The following is a 21305-nucleotide window of genomic DNA, read 5'->3' as shown; positions in this document are numbered from 1 at the left end:
TAGATACATTATATATATATATATAATTTTTTTTACTGACCATATGTGGGTTAACTTACCCCCGGAATCACCAATATTTTTCATGGTTGAGTCTCTGGTTATAGTAATCCTATCTACAGCTGCTGCTATACCGTATCTCCTCCTCTCTATTCTAGATCTCATTATGTGCATTGATTCTTGTATATTATCTATTAGACAGCCCGGCTAATGGAGAACACCTTCCTATTACCTAGAGAGGAACAAAAATCTCTCTCATCCAGGAGGACCTGGCCTATCCGAGCACTAGCCCATTTCAGTAGGCTCTGTGTAATACCTAATCTGACCTGTGGTGGCGCTGTAGAGAAGGTTAGCACTGGGTTAGTGTAGAATGCTCTTATTGTCAGAGAATAATAACAAAAGCTTTGACTATTGTCTTTCATCTATTGGACGTGGAGTAAGGTATAACGAAGACTGAGACTTTTTGTGCAGTGGCCACTACTGGTGAAATGTAGTATTACATCCTTATAAATGGTTGTCCATGTAATATATGGGCTGCTGGCGTCCGCCATAGTGGGAGTCACCATTATAAAATTCTGGACCCCACTCTATGGGTCCTATTACACAGAGCGATTTTGAACGATTAACGACTTACGACAAATGATCGCAAACGAGATTGTTTATCGTTAACTTGAAATCGTTTACCATATTACACAGAACGTTAGTTACGATCGTTACTACGGTCATTATTGCGATCGTTACTATGATCGTTTTCTCCCTCTGTCCCCAGCAAAACAATGTGCAATTACACTGAACGATTAGTGAACAAATGCGGAACTTGGGCGAACGAATGTGGAATTACAGCAAACGATTAACGATAATTTTAGGTTCAGATCTAAATCAACGACAAACGAACGATTTTTTTGATCATTGCCTGCAATTACACAGAACGATTATCGTTTAAATGCGAACGATATGATTTTTCGCACGATAATCGGCCCGTGTAATGAAACGTTTACACGGAACGATTATCGTTTTCGCAGTAGCGATCGCATTTGAACGATAATCGGCTCATGTAAACACAGCGAACGTTCAAGCGACGAGCGAGAAATCGTTCAACATGTTCTCAAATCATCGTTCGTCATTTGCGTAAAATTCGCAGATCGCTTCGTGTAAACAGTCTTTCATAGATTCGCCCTATGTGCGAGATGAGTTTAAGTGATCTTAAAAACAATCGCAATAACGATTTTTCTTACGAATTTTCTAACCATTTATTTGTCTAGACGCTGATCGTTCTAAAAACCACATCGTTGCTTCAAAATCGTTAAACGATCGATTAAGGGAATTATCGCTCTGTGTAAACGCAGCATTATAGGGCCCAATGATTTTCATATAAATAAGGTTTTTCCTTTAGGAAATTCAGAAGTGAAAATCCACCCAAAAAGCGAGACAACACAAGGATGTACGTAATGTACAGCTATGACTGGGGGTTGAGTTCTTCCGAGAAGAGGCTTGCCAGGTGGGGCAGACATCCTCTTTACTAATCATAGGAGCCAAACCGAAAGTCAAGTGTTTACCGACTTCTCAGAACACAAGTAACGACATGTAAACCACAAGGTGACATCTATAAACCAACAAACCGTGCAGATTACACCAAGGATTAGAGGACCATGGGAGTCACCTGTAACTCCGCCGGCTAAACCAGAAATGGAGGTTACACGCAGAACCCAGAGTCGCAGCTGCAGGAAGATTCGTCCTATATACTCCGCCAGTCCTCGCCTCTATAGGTTTTGTGTTCAGCCCAGTCCCAGCTGGGGTCCCAATATGTCCCCTTCATATAATACGTTATATTTGGGCTCCTAGGGTGACACTTATTGTACATAAGGTTATATGAGCAGAAAACCCCTTTAAGCCCATTGTATGGAGGAGCTGGTTTATCAGGCTTCTAGTGTTCTGGAACATTCCTCCCCCTCACTAGGATACAGGTGACTGCTCCGCGCTATGTACAATTACTGTAAAGTGTTCACATGCTGCGAGACATGAGCGCTACCACTTTAGGATGTAGCTTAGTAGTATAAACCAAGTGCCGCTACATCCTGCAGGTGCCGAGAAATAACCGCAAAGTAACACAGAGGAGAACCAGAAGCAACATCACATCTGCAGACTCTCTAGGTCAAATCATATAGAAGACTGGGTACAGAGAAGCTTTATCACTACAATTGAATGACTATAGCATGGCGAAGTATTATTACACTTTAGTGTGCCGATATATACATATTATTCTTATAATATTACTTATCCGGTACTGATATACCTATACTCCAGAGCTGCACTCACTATTCTGCTGGTGGGGTCACTGTGTACATACATTACATTACTGATCCTGAGTTACATCCTGCATTATACTCCAGAGCTGCACTCACTATTCTGCTGGTGGGGTCACTGTGTATATACATTACTGATCCTGAGTTACATCCTGTATTATACTCCAGAGCTGCACTCACTATTCTGCTGGTGGGGTCACTGTGTATATACATTACTGATCCTGAGTTACAGTACATCCTGTATTATACCCCAGAGCTGCACTCACTATTCTGCTGGTGGGGTCACTGTGTACATACATTACATTACTGATCCTGAGTTACATCCTGTATTTCTTTTATTAAATTTTAAACATAACAATAAATACAGAAATAACACACCATATCTGACCAGAACTAAACAGTAAACAGAAAAATGACAAAAACAGAATGAAACCATAACATAAAGCACCGGTCCATCCCCACACTCATTCTTCCACACAAACAACCCATATACCTATATACAATATATACACCCATATACCTATATACAATATATACACAATATAAACTATTTAGCTAAACATATTAATAAACTATATACACTACTATATACAAACCTATATATACACTACTATATACTATACACCTATAAACACACCTATATACACTACTATATACACACCTATATATAATACACCACTATATACTATACACCTATATAAATAACTAAATTTGAACCCCCTGGCCCAGTTGCATTGTGCACAACCTAATACCACAGACACAATTCTACTCAACCCAACACCAACTAAACAAGACATCATTACACAAATAAACTTAAACTAAACAAGACACAATACAAAATAATAACCTACAACTAAACTATACATATAATATTTTTTTAATAATTTTCTTTTTTTTTTTTTTTTTTGGCCCTGAGCTGGTCCCGCATCCCATGCCCCCAGTACATGATCAGGGACGTCCATGAACCAGCCCAGGATTTTATATATATATATAAAAGTCCCAACAAAGTCCCACAGAAACCCCCTCCCCCCTTTTACCCACCACCCAACCTATCACTAAACCCGAACCCCAGGTGCAAACAAAACATATATAATATATACAGTATATACAATTTATACAAACATACAAAGACAATCACAATACACAAACTTTTGAAGAAAACAAAAACAAAAAAAAACAATGGGTGCCGCCATCATGGGTGTTTGAGTTAGACGGCTTTCTTTTTCCCACTATGCTTTGCATCCTGCCCGCCACCTTCCTCCTCTGACGATGGTTTACCTCTCTTTAGTGAAACAGATGTATCCATTTCCCCTTTATTTACAATTTCCTCGTCCCCCGACTCTGGGCAGATCCTCCCCCCAAAGGAAATACGTTCCCCAGGGAGAGAGGATTCGACGTCCCCTGCAGGCCCCTCCGTCATCGCACCAACCAGAACCTCACCCTGCGCCTCCTGCACCTCTGAGGAGGAAATATCTTGGAGGGTTTGGAACCGGTTTGAGAGACCAATCAGAGGGAGGATGGTTGTACCTTCCTTTGGCATCTGGGGGGTGGGAGAAGATCTTACATCTCCCCTTTTCTTATTCTTTTTAGTACCCCGCTTGTGCTCCACCCATCTCCCACTATCCTCATCCGCGCTCTCACCATGGGAGGACAGTAAAGAGATGGCACCTTCTTCTTTCCGAATCCTCCAAATCTCCTCATCCAAATCACTGTCCCTCACAGCCTCAGCAGTAAGATTGGCCTCAGGGATGAGGTCAGAGGTCACCACAGTTGCCCGAGACTCCTGAGACTCCCCCATCTCCCTCTCCCTTTGGCGCTTATCCCGACGCCTCAGTTGGGCTGGCGTCTTTTGCTTACTTTTCTTCCCTGGCTCTTTTACTCCTTCACCTCCGCCAGCCGCCCCCCCCAGTAGAGTCCTCCTCACGACCTTTCTCCACCGGGGTGACAACTGCGTTGGCAAAGGAACGAGGGCAGCGACTGAATGGGTGACCTAAGTCACCACACAGGTGACACCTAATCTCCGCACAGGATGCAGCGAGGTGGCCTATTTCCCCACACAACGAGCACTTCATCACTGTACACCTAGCACTGAAATGTGTGGGGTCACCGCACCTGTGACAGAGCTTAGGCTGACCCTGGTAGAAGACCTGGATTCGATCCCTTCCTAGGAAGGTGGCAGATGGTATGTGGGTAACGGTGTTTCCTGAATATCTAAGTTTGACCATAAAGGTCCAAGCCCCTGACCAGATGCCATATTCGTCCCTGTTCTTTTTTGGGACTTCCACCACCTCTCCATACCGGCCAAGCCACGTCATGATGTCAATACAAGAGAGTGATTCGTTACGGGTTAAAACGGTCACTCTCTTGATGTTATTTTGGCGAGACACCGCCTGAATGGCAAAGTCTCGCCAGCCGGGCTCATCCTTTACCAGCTCATAGTTCGACCAAAAAAGCTCAAGCCCCTCCGGCCGAACAAAGCTGATATCGAATTCAGGGGTACCAAAGGGATGTATCAAGGCAAAGATGTCGGCTGCCTTGAAGCTCATCCTCAGCAGGAGCTCAACAACTTTAGATCTTGGGGGACATGTATCACTGCCTCTCCACCTCAGACGGACCACATTCCTTCGGACACCGCCCAGCCCGGCTGTTGGGAGAGACCACACAGTTTCCCTACCCCTTTCCTCTCGGAAGGCTGTAAGGCCATGCCTTTCTATCAAGAAAGACAGATCAACCTCCCTACCCTCTACATTAATTGTTCTCTCCCCTCTCTTTAAGGCCTGCAGGACACGTCGATGCAAGTCACCATCCCCAGGGCCCGAGGACGAGGAAAGCACCCCACTTCCCCCAGCGGCAACATTTGCATAGCTGCGTACCGGTGCTGCAGCCGCTGGGGGTGCAACTGGACCAGGCCCTATGCTCCCACCACCAATCTGTGCCCCTTCACCACCCTCCTCCACATAATCCATACCCACACCAATACCACATGTCACACTGCCCCGACCACCCTCCAAAGCCCCAGACATATTCCTCCCCACATTCACTCCTGCCTTCCCCCCAACATTAATTCCCCCATTCACACTGGGTGGACCGGTGTGTTCTGGAACAGAAACAGATTTTGTACCATCAGCGTCATTGGGTACCAGGACCGGAGCCACCTCCACAGGACAGGCCACCGGTCCCTTAAGAAAGGACCGAACAGCCTGCCTGGACTGTTTAGAGGCAGCCCCTGCCCTATTTCTGCTGGTACCCTCTGCCTCATCAGTACTAGAGTCCTCCGCACGATCTGGTCCAGCAACTCCAATACAAAACAAAGGCTTAAGTCCAGTCTTTCTCTTGGGAGGGGAAGGCATCTTAGACCCAGCAGCATCCTGACAACGACACAAAGGAACAGCAGTGCCAGCGCCAAGAGCCACCGGAGCTCCCGCAGCTGACACCGGCAAACAGCCGCCTTTAACGTTACTGCCCACCGCTCGGCCACCTCTCCTGCCACTGCCCGCCGCTGGGCCAATATCACTGTCCGACCTTACGGCCGGTTCCTCACCTGCTCCTCCTCTGCTACTGCAAACAGAGATGGAGCTTACCGCCATACTAGACTCCATACTCTCCCCATTCTCCTGCACTGAGTCCACAACAGAACTCAGGGTTTCACACAGTGAGCTGACCCTGAGGCCAGTCCGGGGGGCACAGGGAGGGGGGAATAAACAAATGTTACCTGCTCCTGAAGCTTGGTGGTCTTTACCTTAGTCTTTCTCCCAGGCGCCTCCTCTGGTAACTCCTCTCCGAATACGAAGTCCTGGAGGCGCCCTGGTGACTCCAGGAGCTGGATCTGGGCCATCAGCGCCCCTCCCTGGTAACTGGTGTTGCTTTCATCCCCTGAACAGCGGCTAGATGACAATGCCGCTTGCCCTGCAGGGAGCCCACTGTATGGGGTCTGTTGTTGCAGACCCCCGGGTGGATTCGGCTCAACATCACGTACCTCCGCAGCGTCTCCTTCCTCCTCCACCCGGCTCTCTGGCTGGAGCCCTCTCAGCCCTCTCAGCTTTTCTCTCTCCATTTCAGCAAATCTGTCGTCATTCTGTAGTTTCTCTTTAAATGGCCCACTGTTCTCCAGAATAAAAGTTCTCTTTCTCATTAGCTTTTTGATATCGGCTTTCAGATGCTTCATTTTCGCTGATAGCTCAGCCTTTTGCTGCTTAGCAGCAGTGTCCATCAATGCTTTTACAGCACATACCTCCTCCTGGAGCTTGTACAGCTGGTTCCTGGTGTCCTCATACCCATGGAGGCTCGCAGCAATCCGGAGGCCATAGGTCTGCCCCGTCTCTTGGGACCGCGGCACCCCCCAATCTTCCTCCACACCTCCATGGGCAGACTGCCTTGCTCCAGGAGGAGTGTCACTGCTCACACTTTCATGGTTTGGTTCCACAGCCACTGTAGTGCTGCTGGTGCTTGTAGTTCCACAGCTAGTCGTAGCCTTGCGGCTACCCTTTGTCACCTCTGGTTCAGGGGCGACTGGAGAAGCATCGCTGCACCTCCTAGCAGACCTCCTCAGCCCTTGTACCTCTGATGGACCTCCTGATGGTATTCCCTCTGCCGTTGGTCGCTGGATTCCTCTGCCCCCCATGGACCTGGTTCGGGGAGCAGGAGTTGGGGCTCTCCTCGCCTCGCTCATGCCTGAAAACCTGCTCCCTCCCTGGGGAGGAGAGAGCAGGCTCAGGGGCAGATCTGGCTTGCCTGGAGCCCAGGAGCAGCAGACTCGCACAGCCTCACACAGCAGGACCACACCCAAAACTAATTGGATCACCACTCCAGAGCTGCACTCAGTATTCTGCTGGTGGGGTCACTGTGTACATACATTACTGATCCTGAGTTACATCCTGTATTTCTTTTATTAAAATTTTTAACATAACAATAAATAAATACAGAAATAACACCCCATATACCATATCTGACCAGAACAAGACAATAAATAGAAAAATGAAACCATAACATAAAGCACCGGTCCATCCCCGCACTCATTCCTCCACACAAACAACCCATATACCTATATACAATATATACACCCATATACCTATATACAATATATACACAATATAAACTATTTAGCTAAACATATTAATAAACTATATACACTACTATATACAAACCTATATATACACTACTATATACTATACACCTATAAACACACCTATATACACCACTATATATACACCTATATAACTAACTAATTGTGAACCCCCTGGCCCAGTTGCATTGTGCACAACCTAATACCACAGACATAACTCTACTCAACCCAACACCAACTAAACAAGACATCACTACACAAATAAACTAAAACTAAACAAGACACAATACAAAATAATAACCTACAACTAAACAATACATGATATTTTTAAATATTTTTTTATTTTTTTATTTATTTATTTTTATTTTTTTTTTTTTTTTTTTGGCCCTGAGCTGGTCCCGCATCCCATGCCCCCAGTACATGATCACGGACGTCCATGAACCAGCCCAGGATTTTATATATATATAAAAGTCCCAACAAAGTCCCACAGAAGCCCCCTCCCCCCTTTTACCCACCACCCAACCTATCACTAAACCCGAACCCCAGGTGCAAACAAAACATATATAATATATACAGTATATACAATTTATACAAACATACAAAGATAATCACAAAGACAATCACAATACACAAACTTTTGAAAAAATATATAACATACTAAACCCAACAATAATGAGACTTCTCAGCCCCACACACAGCCCGAAAGCCCAAGTTCAGCGCCTGCAAGCCCTATACTCCAGTATCTCTACAGCACAAAACAAAAGACTAATGTGCCAGCATCAGCCCACCACCAGGAGAGGAGACGCAGGCTAAGGAACCTTATAGGCAAAGCCCCTCCAAAGACAAGAGGCCCTACCAGCCCCCAGCCTCTCGTACTCCAGAGAGCGCACCTTCACCAGGTCACCGAGTGTGCCCCTAACCACCTCATCCACAGGGAGGATTTTACGCTGCGTCGACACTAAACACCGTGCACTCCACGTGTGGTACCTGACCACTATGCTGACTAGGAATAAAGTGCTCCGGTCCCAGCCACCAAGGTTTCTGAATGCTCCATAGGCCCATTCCGCATAGGAGAGACGGGCCAACCTGGGCCACCCGATGGAAGCGCCCACCCTGTTGTAAACCTCTGTATTAAAGGGACAATGAAGCAGAAAATGCTCCATGCTTTCCAGCATGCCTCCACACTCCTCCCGGGGACATCCCCGATCCTCAGAGCTCCTGCACTTCAGATTGTCCCTCACATACAGTTTCCCATGGAAGCAGCGCCAAGCCAAGTCCCAAAACTTCAAGGGGATCCTGATGGAATTCAATAGGCCCAAACCAACCTCCAGATCCCGACTTGGGCAATCCTTGAGCGCCAGCGGTTTTTGGAAATGGGACGACAGGACCCTATTGTCAAGGAATTTCCTCGACAGAGTCCTAATCTCCCACATCCCCAAACCCCACCGACGAATGACCTTCAGAACCAGGGTAGCATAAGCCGGAAGATGCCCATGTGGTGTGCGGAGATCCTTCACTTGCCCTCCTGTCTCCCATTCCTGGAAGAAAGGCCGAAACCATCCCTTACAGGAGAATACCCACGGAGGAGCCCTCTCTTTCCAGAGGTTTGCAATGTTGGTCTTAAGAAAGGTATTCACAAGGAACACCACGGGGTTGACCATACACAACCCCCCTTGTCTCCTCGTACGGTAAGTAACCTCCCTCTTGACTAGGTTCAGTCTATTCCCCCATAACAGTTGGAAGAACACACTGTAGACCCGAGTCCAGAGAGGTTCTGGCAAAATGCAAACACTGCCCAGATATATCAGCAAAGGGAGCAGGAAAGTTTTGATCAGGTTAACCCTTTCCCTGAGGGTCAAAGACCAACCCTTCCACTGATCCACCCTCTGAGCGGCGATCTTAAGCCTGCTGTCCCAGTTTTGTTTGGGGTAATCCCCTTGGCCGAATTCAATGCCGAGAACTTTTGCAAACTCCTGGGGCTCTGGAAGGGTGTCCGGGAGATCAAATCCAGGATCTCCACCTCCCAGCCAGAGACTCTCACACTTATCCTGGTTGATCTTGGACCCAGATGCCTCTGAGTAGCGCTCCACCTCTGACATCACACACCGCACCTCCTCTTGCGAGGAGACGAATATGGTGACATCATCGGCGTACGCTACCACCCTCAGAGTGGAATCCGGCACCGCAGGGTCCATTCTCACCCCTGCAAACGGTCCACAATCAATCCTCCTAAGGAAAGGATCAATTGCAAACACGTACAACAGTGGGCTCAAAGGGCAACCCTGACGGACACCAGACCCAACCTCAAAAGAGCGGCCAATCCAACCATTCACAAGCGGGAAACTCTCTGCCCCTGTATACAAGGTCTTAAGCCAATCAACAAAAACCCCCGGTAGGCCATATCTCAGAAGAACAGACCAGAGGTACTCATGGTTAACCCGATCAAACGCTTTTGCCTGATCCAAGGACAGCAAGTACCCCTTCCAATGACCCGCCCTACCCTGCTCCACAGCCTCCCGGACACCGAGCACAGCACTAAAGGTACTGCGGCCTGGAACAGAGCAATGCTGGGCCCTCGAAAGGAGCTGGGGTGCAAACTTCACCAGCCGATTAAACAGCACTTTTGCCAGAATCTTTCTGTCCGCATTGAGAAGCGCTATGGGACGCCAATTCTCAATGCGGGACGGGTCTTTACCCTTTGACAAGATGATCAAGGCTGACCTCCTCATTGACCTCGGCAGAGTGCCCGAGGAGAGACACTCATTGAATACCTCAGTCAAGAGGGGAACCAAAGTGTCCTTAAAGGTCTTATAGAACTCAGATGTTAAGCCATCTGGACCGGGTGACTTCTTGAGGGCAAGACCATCAATAGCCACCCTGACTTCCTCTTCTTGGATCATCTCTGTCAAAACGTCAAGAGAGGGGTCTACCCCTGGTTCAGGGACGGTTTCAGTCAAGAAAGCTGAGGCCCTATCCCGATCTAGATCCTTCCTCCCCAAGAGGTGCGAGTAAAAGGATCTGACGACCTCCAGGATCCCCGATCTGGACCTTTTCAGGGATCCTGTACTATCAATCAGTCCTGAGACGATTTTACTATTCACTGACATCTTGCAGTTTCTGTAAGGGTCGGGCGAGCGGTACTTCCCGTAATCCCTCTCAAAAACCAAAGATGCGTGTCTATCATACTGGCACCTCAGTAGCAAGGCTTTCACTCTGGAGATATCATCACGACTACCTCCAGTCGAGACAAGACGTTCAAGTTTCTTCCTCAGGCCCTGGTACAGGCGATACCTGTCCAGACTCCTGAGGCTCGAGAGCTGGCGGAAGAATCCCGCAACCCTTTTTTTGAACATCTCCCACCACTCTGACTTACTGCTACAAAGGCCCAGCAATGGTACCTGGCTCTGAAGAAAATCCTCAAAGGACTGTCTTATTTCCGCTTCTTCCAAGAGAGACGAATTGAGCTTCCAGTAGCCTCTACCCATCCGGGGGGGTCTCTGTAACATTCAGAGAAAACAAAATTAAACAGTGGTCGGAGAACTCCACCTCAACAACAGACACCGCTGAAGAGACGGCTTCCTCCTTTAAATAAAACCTGTCTATCCTGGACCTACAACTACCCCTATGATAGGTGAATCCCGCGTGGCCTGGTGTATGCCGGATGTGGACATCCACCAGGCGAGCCTCACTAGCTATACTATTAAGGGCGACGCCATCATAAGTCAGCTTGTCTCTGGAACCTCCCCTATCCTGGGGCCTCGTGACAGCATTGAAGTCCCCTCCAAAGACCACCTGCCGACTTGTAAAAAGATAGGGCTTGATCCTCATAAAGAGACACTTCCGATCCCACTTGGACTGTGGACCATAAATGTTAATAAGGCGAAGTTCTTGTCCCTTCATGAGGACATCTAGAATCAGGCACCTCCCCATTTCTAACTCAATAACCCGTCGGCATTCTACCGATGCGGCAAAAAGTACCGCCACCCCGCTATACGGCTCGGCCGCAAGAGACCAGTAGGAGGGCCCATTCCTCCATTCCCTTCTGGCTTTAAATATAGATGACATGTCTGTTAGCCTGGTCTCCTGCAAAAAGAAAATGTCAGCATTAATGTGGGCAAAATAATCATAGGCCGCAAATCTAGCCGTATCTGACTTAATGCTGGCTACATTAATGGAAGCCAGCGTCAACGGAGAGGGTGCCGCCATCATGGGTGATTGAGTTAGACGGCTTTCTTTTTCCCACTATCCTTTCCATCCTGCCCGCCACCTTCCTCATCTGACGATGGTTTACCTCTCTTTAGTGAAACGGATGTATCCATATCCCCTTTATTTACAATTTCCTCGTCCCCCGACTCTGGGCAGATCCTCCCCCCAAAGGAAATACGTTCCCCAGGGAGAGAGGATTCGACGTCCCCTGCAGGCCCCTCCGTCACCGCGACAACCAGAACCTCACCCTGCGCCTCCTGCACCTCTGAGGAGGAAACATCTTCGAGGGTTTGGAACCGGTTTGAGAGACCAATCAGAGGGAGGATGGTTGTACCTTCCTTTGGCATCTGGGGGGTGGGAGAAGATCTTACATCTCCCCTTTTCTTATTCTTTTTAGTACCCCGCTTGTGCTCCACCCATCTCCCACTATCCTCATCCGCGCTCTCACCATGGGAGGACAGTGGAGAGATGGCACCTTCTTCTTTCCGAATCCTCCAAATCTCCTCATCCAGATCACTGTCCCTCAGAGCCTCAGCAGTAAGATTGGCCTCAGGGATGAGATCAGAGGTCACCACAGTTGCGCAAGGCTCCTGAGACTCCCCCATCTCCCTCTCCCTTTGGCACTTATCCCGACGCCTCAGTTGGGCTGGCGTCTTTTGCTTACTTTTCTTCCCTGGCTCTTTTACTCCTTCACCTCCGCCAGCTGCCCCCCCAGTAGATTCCTCCTCACGACCTTTCTCCACCGGGGTAACAACTGCGTTGGCAAAGGAACGAGGGCAGCGACTGAATGGGTGACCTAAGTCACCACACAGGTGACACCTAATCTCCACACAGGATGCAGCGAGATGGCCTATTTCCCCACACAATGAGCACTTCATCACTGTGCACCTAGCACTGAAATGTGTGGGGTCACCGCACCTGTGACAGAGCTTAGGCTGACCCTGGTAGAAGACCTGGATTCGATCCCTTCCTAGGAAGGTGGCAGATGGTATGTGGGTAACGGTGTTTCCTGAATATCTAAGTTTGACCATAAAGGTCCAAGCCCCTGACCAGATGCCATATTCGTCCCTGTTCTTTTTTGGGACTTCCACCACCTCTCCATACCGGCCAAGCCACGTCATGATGTCAATACAAGAGAGTGATTCGTTACGGGTTAAAACGGTCACTCTCTTGATGTTATTTTGGCGAGACACCGCCTGAATGGCAAAGTCTCGCCAGCCGGGCTCATCCCTTATCAGCTCATAGTTCGACCAAAAAAGCTCAAGCCCCTCCGGCCGAACAAAGCTGATATCGAATTCAGGGGTACCAAAGGGATGTATCAAGGCAAAGATGTCGGCTGCCTTGAAGCTCATCCTCAGCAGGAGCTCAACAACTTTAGATCTTGGGGGACATGTATCACTGCCTCTCCACCTCAGACGGACCACATTCCTTCGGACACCACCCGGCCCGGCTGTTGGGAGAGACCACACAGTTTCCCTACCCCTTTCCTCTCGGAAGGCTGCAAGGCCATGCCTTTCTATCAAGAAAGACAGATCAACCTCCCTACCCTCTACATTGATTGTTCTCTCCCCTCTCTTTAAGGCCTGCAGGACACGTCGATGCAAGTCACCATCCCCAGGGCCCGAGGACGAGGAAAGCACCCCACTTCCCCCAGCGGCAACATTTGCATAGCTGCGTACCACTGCTGCAGCCGCTGGGGGTGCAACTGGACCAGGCCCTATGCTCCCACCACTAGTCTGTGCCCCTTCACCACCCTCCTCCACATAATCCATACCCACACCAATACCACCTGTCACACTGCCCCGACCACCCTCCAAAGCCCCAGACAGATTCCGCCCCACATTCACTCCTGCCTTCCCCCCCACATTAATTCCCCCATTCACACTGGGTGGACCGGTGTGTTCTGGGACAGAAAGAGATTTTGTACCATCAGCGTCATTGGGTACCAGGACCGGAGCCACCTCCACAGGACAGGCCACTGGTCCCTTTAGAAAGGACCGAACAGCCTGCCTGGACTGTTTAGAGGCAGCCCCTGCCCTATTTCTGCTGGTACCCTCTGCCTCATCAGTACTAGACTCCTCCGCACGATCTGGTCCAGCAGCACCAATACAAAATAAAGGCTTAAGTCCAGTCTTTCTTTTGGGAGGTGAAGACATCTTAGCCCCGGCAGCATCCCGACGACGACACCGCTGCCCCAAAGGAACAGCAGCGCCAAGAGCCACCGGAGCTCCCGCAGCTGACACCGGCACACACCCGCTCCCCCCTCCCGTCAGGGAGCGAGCTGATGCACCAGTGCCTTTAACATTACTGCCCACCGCTGGGCCACCTTTCCTACCACTGCCCGCCACTGGGCCAATATCACTGTCCGACCTTACGGCCGGTTCCTCACCTGCTCCACCTCTGCTACTGCAAACAGAGATGGAGCTTAACGCCATAATAGCCTCCATACTCTCCCCATTCTCCTGCACTGAGTCCACAACAGAACTCAGGCCGGGCTGAGATATGGGGTTCACACAGTGAGCTGACCCTGAGGCCAGTCCGGGGGGCACAGGGAGGGGGGAATATACAAATGTTACCTGCTCCTGAAGCTTGGTGGTCTTTACCTTGGTCTTTCTCCCAGGCGCCTCCTCTGGTAACTCATCTCCGAATACGAAGTCCTGGAGGCGCCCTGGTGACTCCAGGAGCTGGATCTGGGCCATCAGCGCCCCTCCCTGGTAACTGGTGTTGCTTTCATCCCCCGAACAGCGGCTAGATGACAATGCTGCTTGCCCTGCAGGGAGCCCACTGTATGGGGTCTGTTGTTGCGGACCCCCGGGTGGATTCGGCTCAACATCACGTACCTCCGCAGCGTCTCCTTCCTCCTCCACCCGGCTCTCTGGCTGGAGCCCTCTCAGCCTTCTCTGCCTTTCTCTCTCCGTTTGAGCAAAACGATCGTCATTCTGAAGTTTCTCTTTAAACGGCCCGCTATTCTCCAAAATAAAAGTTCTCTTTTTCACTATTTTTTTGATGTCAGCTTTCAGAGATTTCATTTTCGCTGATAACTCAGCCTTTTGCTGCTTAGCAGCAGTGTCCATCAATGCTTTTACAGCACATACCTCCTCCTGGAGCTTGTACAGCTGGTTCCTGGCTTCCTCATACCCACAGAGGCTTGCAGCAATCCGTAGGCCATAGGTCTGCCCCGTCTCTTGGGACCGCTGCACCCCCCAATCTTCCTCCACACCTTCATGGGCAGACAGCCTTGCTCCAGGAGGAGTGTCACTGCACAGATTTTCCTGGCTGGTTTCCACAGTTGTTCCAGAACTTCTGGCACTTGTAGTTCCACAACTTGCTGTAGCCTTGCGGCTACCCTTTGTTACCTCAGGTTCAGGGGTGGCTGGAGAAGCATCGCTGCACCTCCTAGTAGAACGCCTCAGCCCTTGGACCTCTGATGGTATTCCCTCTGTTGGTCGCTGGATTCCTCTGCCCCCCACGGACCTGGTTCGGGGGGCAGGAGTTGGGACTCTCCTTGGCTCGCTCATGCCTGAAAACCTGCTCCCTCCCTGGGGAGGAGAGAGCAGGCCCAGGGGCAGATCTTCCTTGCCTGGAGCTCAGGAGCAGCAGACCCGCACAGCCTCACACAGCAGGACCACACCCAAAACTAATTGGAGCACCACTCCAGAGCTGCACTCAGTATTCTGCTGGTGGGGTCACTGTGTACATACATTACTGATCCTGAGTTACATCCTGTATTATACTCCAGAGCTGCACTCACTATTCTGCTGGTGGGGTCACTGTGTACATAAATTACATTACTTATCCTGAGTTACATCCCGCATTATACTCCAGAGCTGCACTCACTTTTCTGCTGGTGGGGTCACTGTGTATATACATTACATTACTGATCCTGAGTTACATCCTGTACTATACTCCAGAGCTGCACTCACTATTCTGTTTGTAGAAACTTCATTTGTTCTCAGACCTCTTATATGTACTTTGCAGCCTGCTCCTAGCTTCTCACTCTTAATAATACATGCTGGATGTGAAGGCTGTGGGGGAGAATTATCAAAGGGTGTAAAATTTAGACTGGTGCAAACTGCCCACAGCAACCAATCACAGCTCAGCTTTAGGCTCTGCTGAAAGAAAAGAGGGACTGTGATTGGTCGCTGTGGGCAGTTTGCACCAGTCTAAATTTTACACCATTTGATAAATCTCCCCCTGTGTGTTTAGGGTTCTAATGTGGGCGTTTGCTTTCCCACTTGTACACAGCCTTTCTCTCTACACAGTCCCTGTAATTCTCCCCTGTACCCTGCCTCGTATCTACTTTTCCTCCCTTTCTACCCCCTGTGTGAGCTGCTCTCCATGTATCTACCACCTGTGTGAGCCGCTCTCCATGTATCTACCACCTGTGTGAGCCGCTCTCCATGTATCTACCACTTGTGTGAGCCGCTCTCCATGTATCTACCACCTGTGTGAGCCGCTCTCTCTCCATGTATCTACCCCCTGTGTGAGCTGCTCTCCATGTATCTACCACCTGTGTGAGCTGCTCTCCATGTATCTACCCCCTGTGTGAGCTGCTCTCCATGTATCTACCGCCTGTGTGAGCTGCTCTCCATGTATCTACCCCCTGTGTGAGCTGCTCTCCATGTATCTACCACCTGTGTGAGCTGCTCTCCATGTATCTACCCCCTGTGTGAGCTGCTCTCCATGTATCTACCACCTGTGTGAGCTGCTCTCCATGTATCTACCCCCTGTGTGAGCTGCTCTCCATGTATCTACCGCCTGTGTGAGATGCTCTCCATGTATCTACCGCCTGTGTGAGATGCTCTCCATGTATCTACCACCTGTGTGAGCTGCTCTCCATGTATCTACCACCTGTGTGAGCCGCTCTCTCTCCATGTATCTACCCCCTGTGTGAGCTGCTCTCCATGTATCTACCCCCTGTGTGAGCCGCTCTCCATGTATCTACCCCCTGTGTGAGCTGCTCTCCATGTATCTACCACCTGTGTGAGCTGCTCTCCATGTATCTACCACCTGTGTGAGCCGCTCTCTCTCCGTGTATCTACCCCCTGTGTGAGCCGCTCTCCATGTATCTACCCCCTGTGTGAGCCGCTCTCCATGTATCTACCCCCTGTGTGAGCTGCTCTCCATGTATCTACCACCTGTGTGAGCTGCTCTCCATGTATCTACCACCTGTGTGAGCTGCTCTCCATGTATCTACCACCTGTGTGAGCTGCTCTCCATGTATCTACCACCTGTGTGAGCTGCTCTCCATGTATCTACCACCTGTGTGAGCTGCTCTCCATGTATCTACCCCCTGTGTGAGCTGCTCTCCATGTACCTACCACCTGTGTGAGCTGCTCTCCATGTATCTACCACCTGTGTGAGCCGCTCTCTCTCCATGTATCTACCCCCTGTGTGAGCCGCTCTCCATGTATCTACCCCCTGTGTGAGCCGCTCTCCATGTATCTACCCCCTGTGTGAGCTGCTCTCCATGTATCTACCACCTGTGTGAGCTGCTCTCCATGTATCTACCACCTGTGTGAGCCGCTCTCTCTCCATGTATCTACCCCCTGTGTGAGCTGCTCTCCATGTATCTACCACCTGTGTGAGCTGCTCTCCATGTATCTACCCCCTGTGTGAGCTGCTCTCTATGTATCTACCACCTGTGTGAGCTGCTCTCCATGTATCTACCACCTGTGTGAGCTGCTCTCCATGTATCTACCACCTGTGTGAGCCGCTCTCCATGTATCTACCCCCTGTGTGAGCCGCTCTCCATGTATCTACCCCCTGTGGGAGCTGCTCTCCATGTATCTACCATCTGTGTGAGCTGCTCTCCATGTATCTACCACCTGTGTGAGCTGCTCTCCATGTATCTACCACCTGTGTGAGCTGCTCTCCATGTATCTACCCCCTGTGTGAGCTGCTCTCCATGTATCTACCACCTGTGTGAGCCGCTCTCTCTCCATGTATCTACCCCCTGTGTGAGCTGCTCTCCATGTATCTACCACCTGTGTGAGCTGCTCTCCATGTATCTACCCCCTGTGTGAGCCGCTCTCCATGTATCTACCCCCTGTGTGAGCCGCTCTCCATGTATCTACCCCCTGTGTGAGCCGCTCTCCATGTATCTACCACCTGTGTGAGCTGCTCTCTATGTATCTACCGCCTGTGTGAGCTGCTCTCCATGTATCTACCACCTGTGTGAGCCGCTCTCCATGTATCTACCGCCTGTGTGAGCCGCTCTCCATGTATCTACCGCCTGTGTGAGCTGCTCTCCATGTATGCTCTCCCCACTCCCCACTTTTCTTTGCTGTGTGTACCTCCCTCCTCTTCTCCTCTTTTAGACTCAGCAGTAAAATGGCGGGATATTTTTTTGCCGACTATTTAGAATGTAAACAAATTAAATAAAAAAAAAGAAAAAAAAAAAAGAGCTGTACACGGTGTCTCCAGCCTTCAATCCACACATGGGCTCTGGCTGATGAACAGGAAGCACAATTGCCCCCATGACACAAATTGCATGTAATGGTTGAGCGCACCGTGTTGTAGATTTTGCACTGCTGCATTTCTAACAAATAATCCATTTTACAAGACGTCTGTGGTTTGACACGATTCAGCAGGAGGTATTTCTGTCACGGTGACATCTCCTACACGTGTGCACACGGGGGTGACAGCCCGAACCAGCAGCAGATCATCCTGAGGCCTCGCTGCCGTGTCTACTGCTCTTCTTACTGAGTGCTGTTTCACCTGATGAAGAGGTCACCATGACCCCTATGGAGGAAACACTTAAAAATTCAAGTAAAAAAAAAAATTCATAGAAATCCACATCTAGGGGCCCTATTCCACCGGACGATTATCTTTCAGATTATCGTTAAATTGTTAGAATCTAAACGATAATCGTTTGGTTGAAATGCAGTTAACGATTAACGACCGAACGAGAAATCGTTGATCGTTTTATAAGACCTGGACCTATTTTTATCGTTGCTCATTCGCAAAACGTTCGCAAATCGTTGGCATTGAATAAGACGTCGTTTGCAGTGGATACAAACGCAATGACGAATAAATAGCAAAGAAAAAACGATCGCAAATACGATCATAAGTAACGATTATCGTTCCATGGAAATGAGTGAACGTTTTCAGGTCTTTTGCAATAGCGGTCGTTTGAGATCGTTAATCGTTAGCGATTATGCGAACGATAATCGTCCGGTGGAATAGGGCCCTAAAGCTGCGCTGGCAAAGTATCCCGTCTACTTTCATTCTGAGATACATAGTTGTCCATTGGTCATCAGAATGGGACCTGGACTGGATCCATAGGCTGCAACTTAAGCTTAAAGGCTCTTCGGAGAGTTGGGCCTCCATGCATAATTCATTTAGGTAAGTGCAATAACAATAGATACTAAAATATAATATATCCTATTCTGAATGATACCACACTGTGAAGTGCTGACCTGTGTTTGCCGTTCGATGAGCAGTATTGTATTTTAGCAATGAACAATGGATGGTGTCACAGGGCTCCAGATGGCGACCACAATGGTTGCCAATGCGACTGATATCTTGCAAATGGCGCCCAGATTTATTAATCTGGGCGCCATTTGCGACTGGCCCTGGCGGCGGCTGTCTCTTTAAGGACTTCCACACGCTGCACCGAATCACGTGGCGCCTCTGCGGCTGTCCCTCCAATGAATGACGGACGTGCTGGATGACGTGTGCGGGGACACGCTTCTCCAGTGACGTCATCCCGCACGTCCTTCATTCATTGGACGGACGGCCGCAGAGGCGCCACACTCCTCCAGCGCCTCTCTCCCGCCTCTCCTCACCCGGCGGTTCTTCAAGTGCACCCCAGCGGCACCAAGATTGTGGATAGTGTGTGTGAGTACAACCGGAGGGACGGCAGGGGTGGCGGCCGGCCACTAATCTGTGTGGGGGGACCGCGGCCTGGGCGGCTGATTGGTAGTGTCTGTTGTGATGGCGGCCAGGTGCGGTAGTCAGTGCGGGGGGGGGGGTGTATGTATAGACTGCACAGTACCACTTCCCTCAGTGTGTGTGTGTGTGTGTATATACACTGCACAGTACCACTTCCCTCAGTGTCTGTATGTATACACTGCACAGTACCACTTCCCTCAGTGTATGTATAGACTGCACAGTACCACTTCCCTCAGTGTGTGTGTGTGTGTGTGTGTGTATATACACTGCACAGTACCACTTCCCTCATTGTCTGTATGTATACACTGCACAGTACCTCTTCCCTCAGTGTGTGTGTGTATATACACTGCACAGTACCACTTCCCTCAGTGTCAGTATGTATAGACTGCACAGTACCACTTCCCTCAGTGTCTGTATATATAGACTGCACAGTACCACTTCCCTCAGTGTCAGTATGTATAGACTGCACAGTACCACTTCCCTCAGTGTATGTATAGACTGCACAGTACCACTTCCCTCTGTGTATGTATAGACTGCACAGTACCACTTCCCTCAGTGTGTGTGTGTGTGTGTGTGTGTGTGTGTGTATATACACTGCACAGTACCACTTCCCTCAGTGTCTGTATGTATACACTGCACAGTACCACTTCCCTCAGTGTCAGTATGTATAGACTGCACAGTACCACTTCCCTCAGTGTCTGTATGTATATACACTGCACAGTACCACTTCCCTCATTGTCTGTATGTATACACTGCACAGTACCTCTTCCCTCAGTGTGTGTGTGTATATACACTGCACAGTACCACTTCCCTCAGTGTCAGTATGTATAGACTGCACAGTACCACTTCCCTCAGTGTCAGTATGTATAGACTGCACAGTACCACTTCCCTCAGTGTCTGTATGTATATACACTGCACAGTACCACTTCCCTCAGTGTCTGTATGTATATACACTGACTCAGAACCTGACTTGTAGACCACCTCACACATTCTAGTGGACTGTATATTGTTGTCAAGTTGCAAGCTTTTAAGTTCAAGTTCAGAAGAGTAAGCCTCATTAATAGGCTAGCCAAGTGAAGCTGAAGTACTGAGTCAGACTGTATATGGTTGTCAGACTGTATATGGTTGTCAAGTTGCAAGTTTCCATGTTGAACATTTTCAAACTAAGAAAAGAAAGAATCTAAAGGAGGAGGAGGCTGCCGTGGCCTCTGCACACAGTAAGTCCCATGTAACATAACATTAATTTTACATGGTTTAAAATGTTGGCGACCAAATATTCTATTTGGCGCCTAAATTTTTCAGGTTAGGAACCATTGGCTCCTAGGTAAATTTTTTAGTCTGGAGCCCTGTGTCACCATCCCGGCAACTCTTTTTTTGGAACTATTAAGACTTTTCGGCTGGTCAGAGCCAAGAAGAAGATGTTGACATAGTTGACAGGAAACACAGCTAATATTCCAATATATCAACAAAAACACTATACATCTGTTGTGGGGAAACTGTAGAATCTGTAAGCCTATCCCCCTCCTACTGAAGTAACTAGTGAAGTTCTGGAATTAAGGCTTAGGCTTATGGTCAATCCCAAGTCTATGGCCAACTTTAGTGATGGCACGTGTGAGAGATGAGAAGAGGAAGGATGACCACCCGGAAAGCTTAGATGTTAGTCTGAATATTTCTACAGGTCCTCTTAAAGGAAACCCTACATGGTCCTCGTTTGATCATCACCAGATCATTGTATCACCAGATGGTCGCGTTGTGTAAAGTCAATCTTTTGACCAATAGTGGAATCAAAACTTATGCTAGTGGTCAATCTCACGTCTATGGCCATCTTTAGTATAAGCATG

The 21305-nt window shown here is 49.0% G+C and overlaps 1 protein-coding gene across 2 annotated transcripts in view; it reads right to left on the bottom strand.

The window, feature by feature from the left end:
• LOC138802323 (butyrophilin subfamily 1 member A1-like) overlaps positions 1-21305 on the bottom strand; it is a 37674-nt gene that overhangs the window by 3134 nt on the left and 13235 nt on the right. The window lies entirely within an intron of this gene.

This window comes from Dendropsophus ebraccatus, chromosome 10, assembly GCF_027789765.1.
Source record: "Dendropsophus ebraccatus isolate aDenEbr1 chromosome 10, aDenEbr1.pat, whole genome shotgun sequence".
In the NCBI taxonomy this organism is placed as follows: Eukaryota; Metazoa; Chordata; class Amphibia; order Anura; family Hylidae; genus Dendropsophus; species Dendropsophus ebraccatus.
The sequence above is the reverse complement of the archived record's forward strand: the minus strand, read 5'-3'. Positions and strand labels throughout refer to the sequence as shown.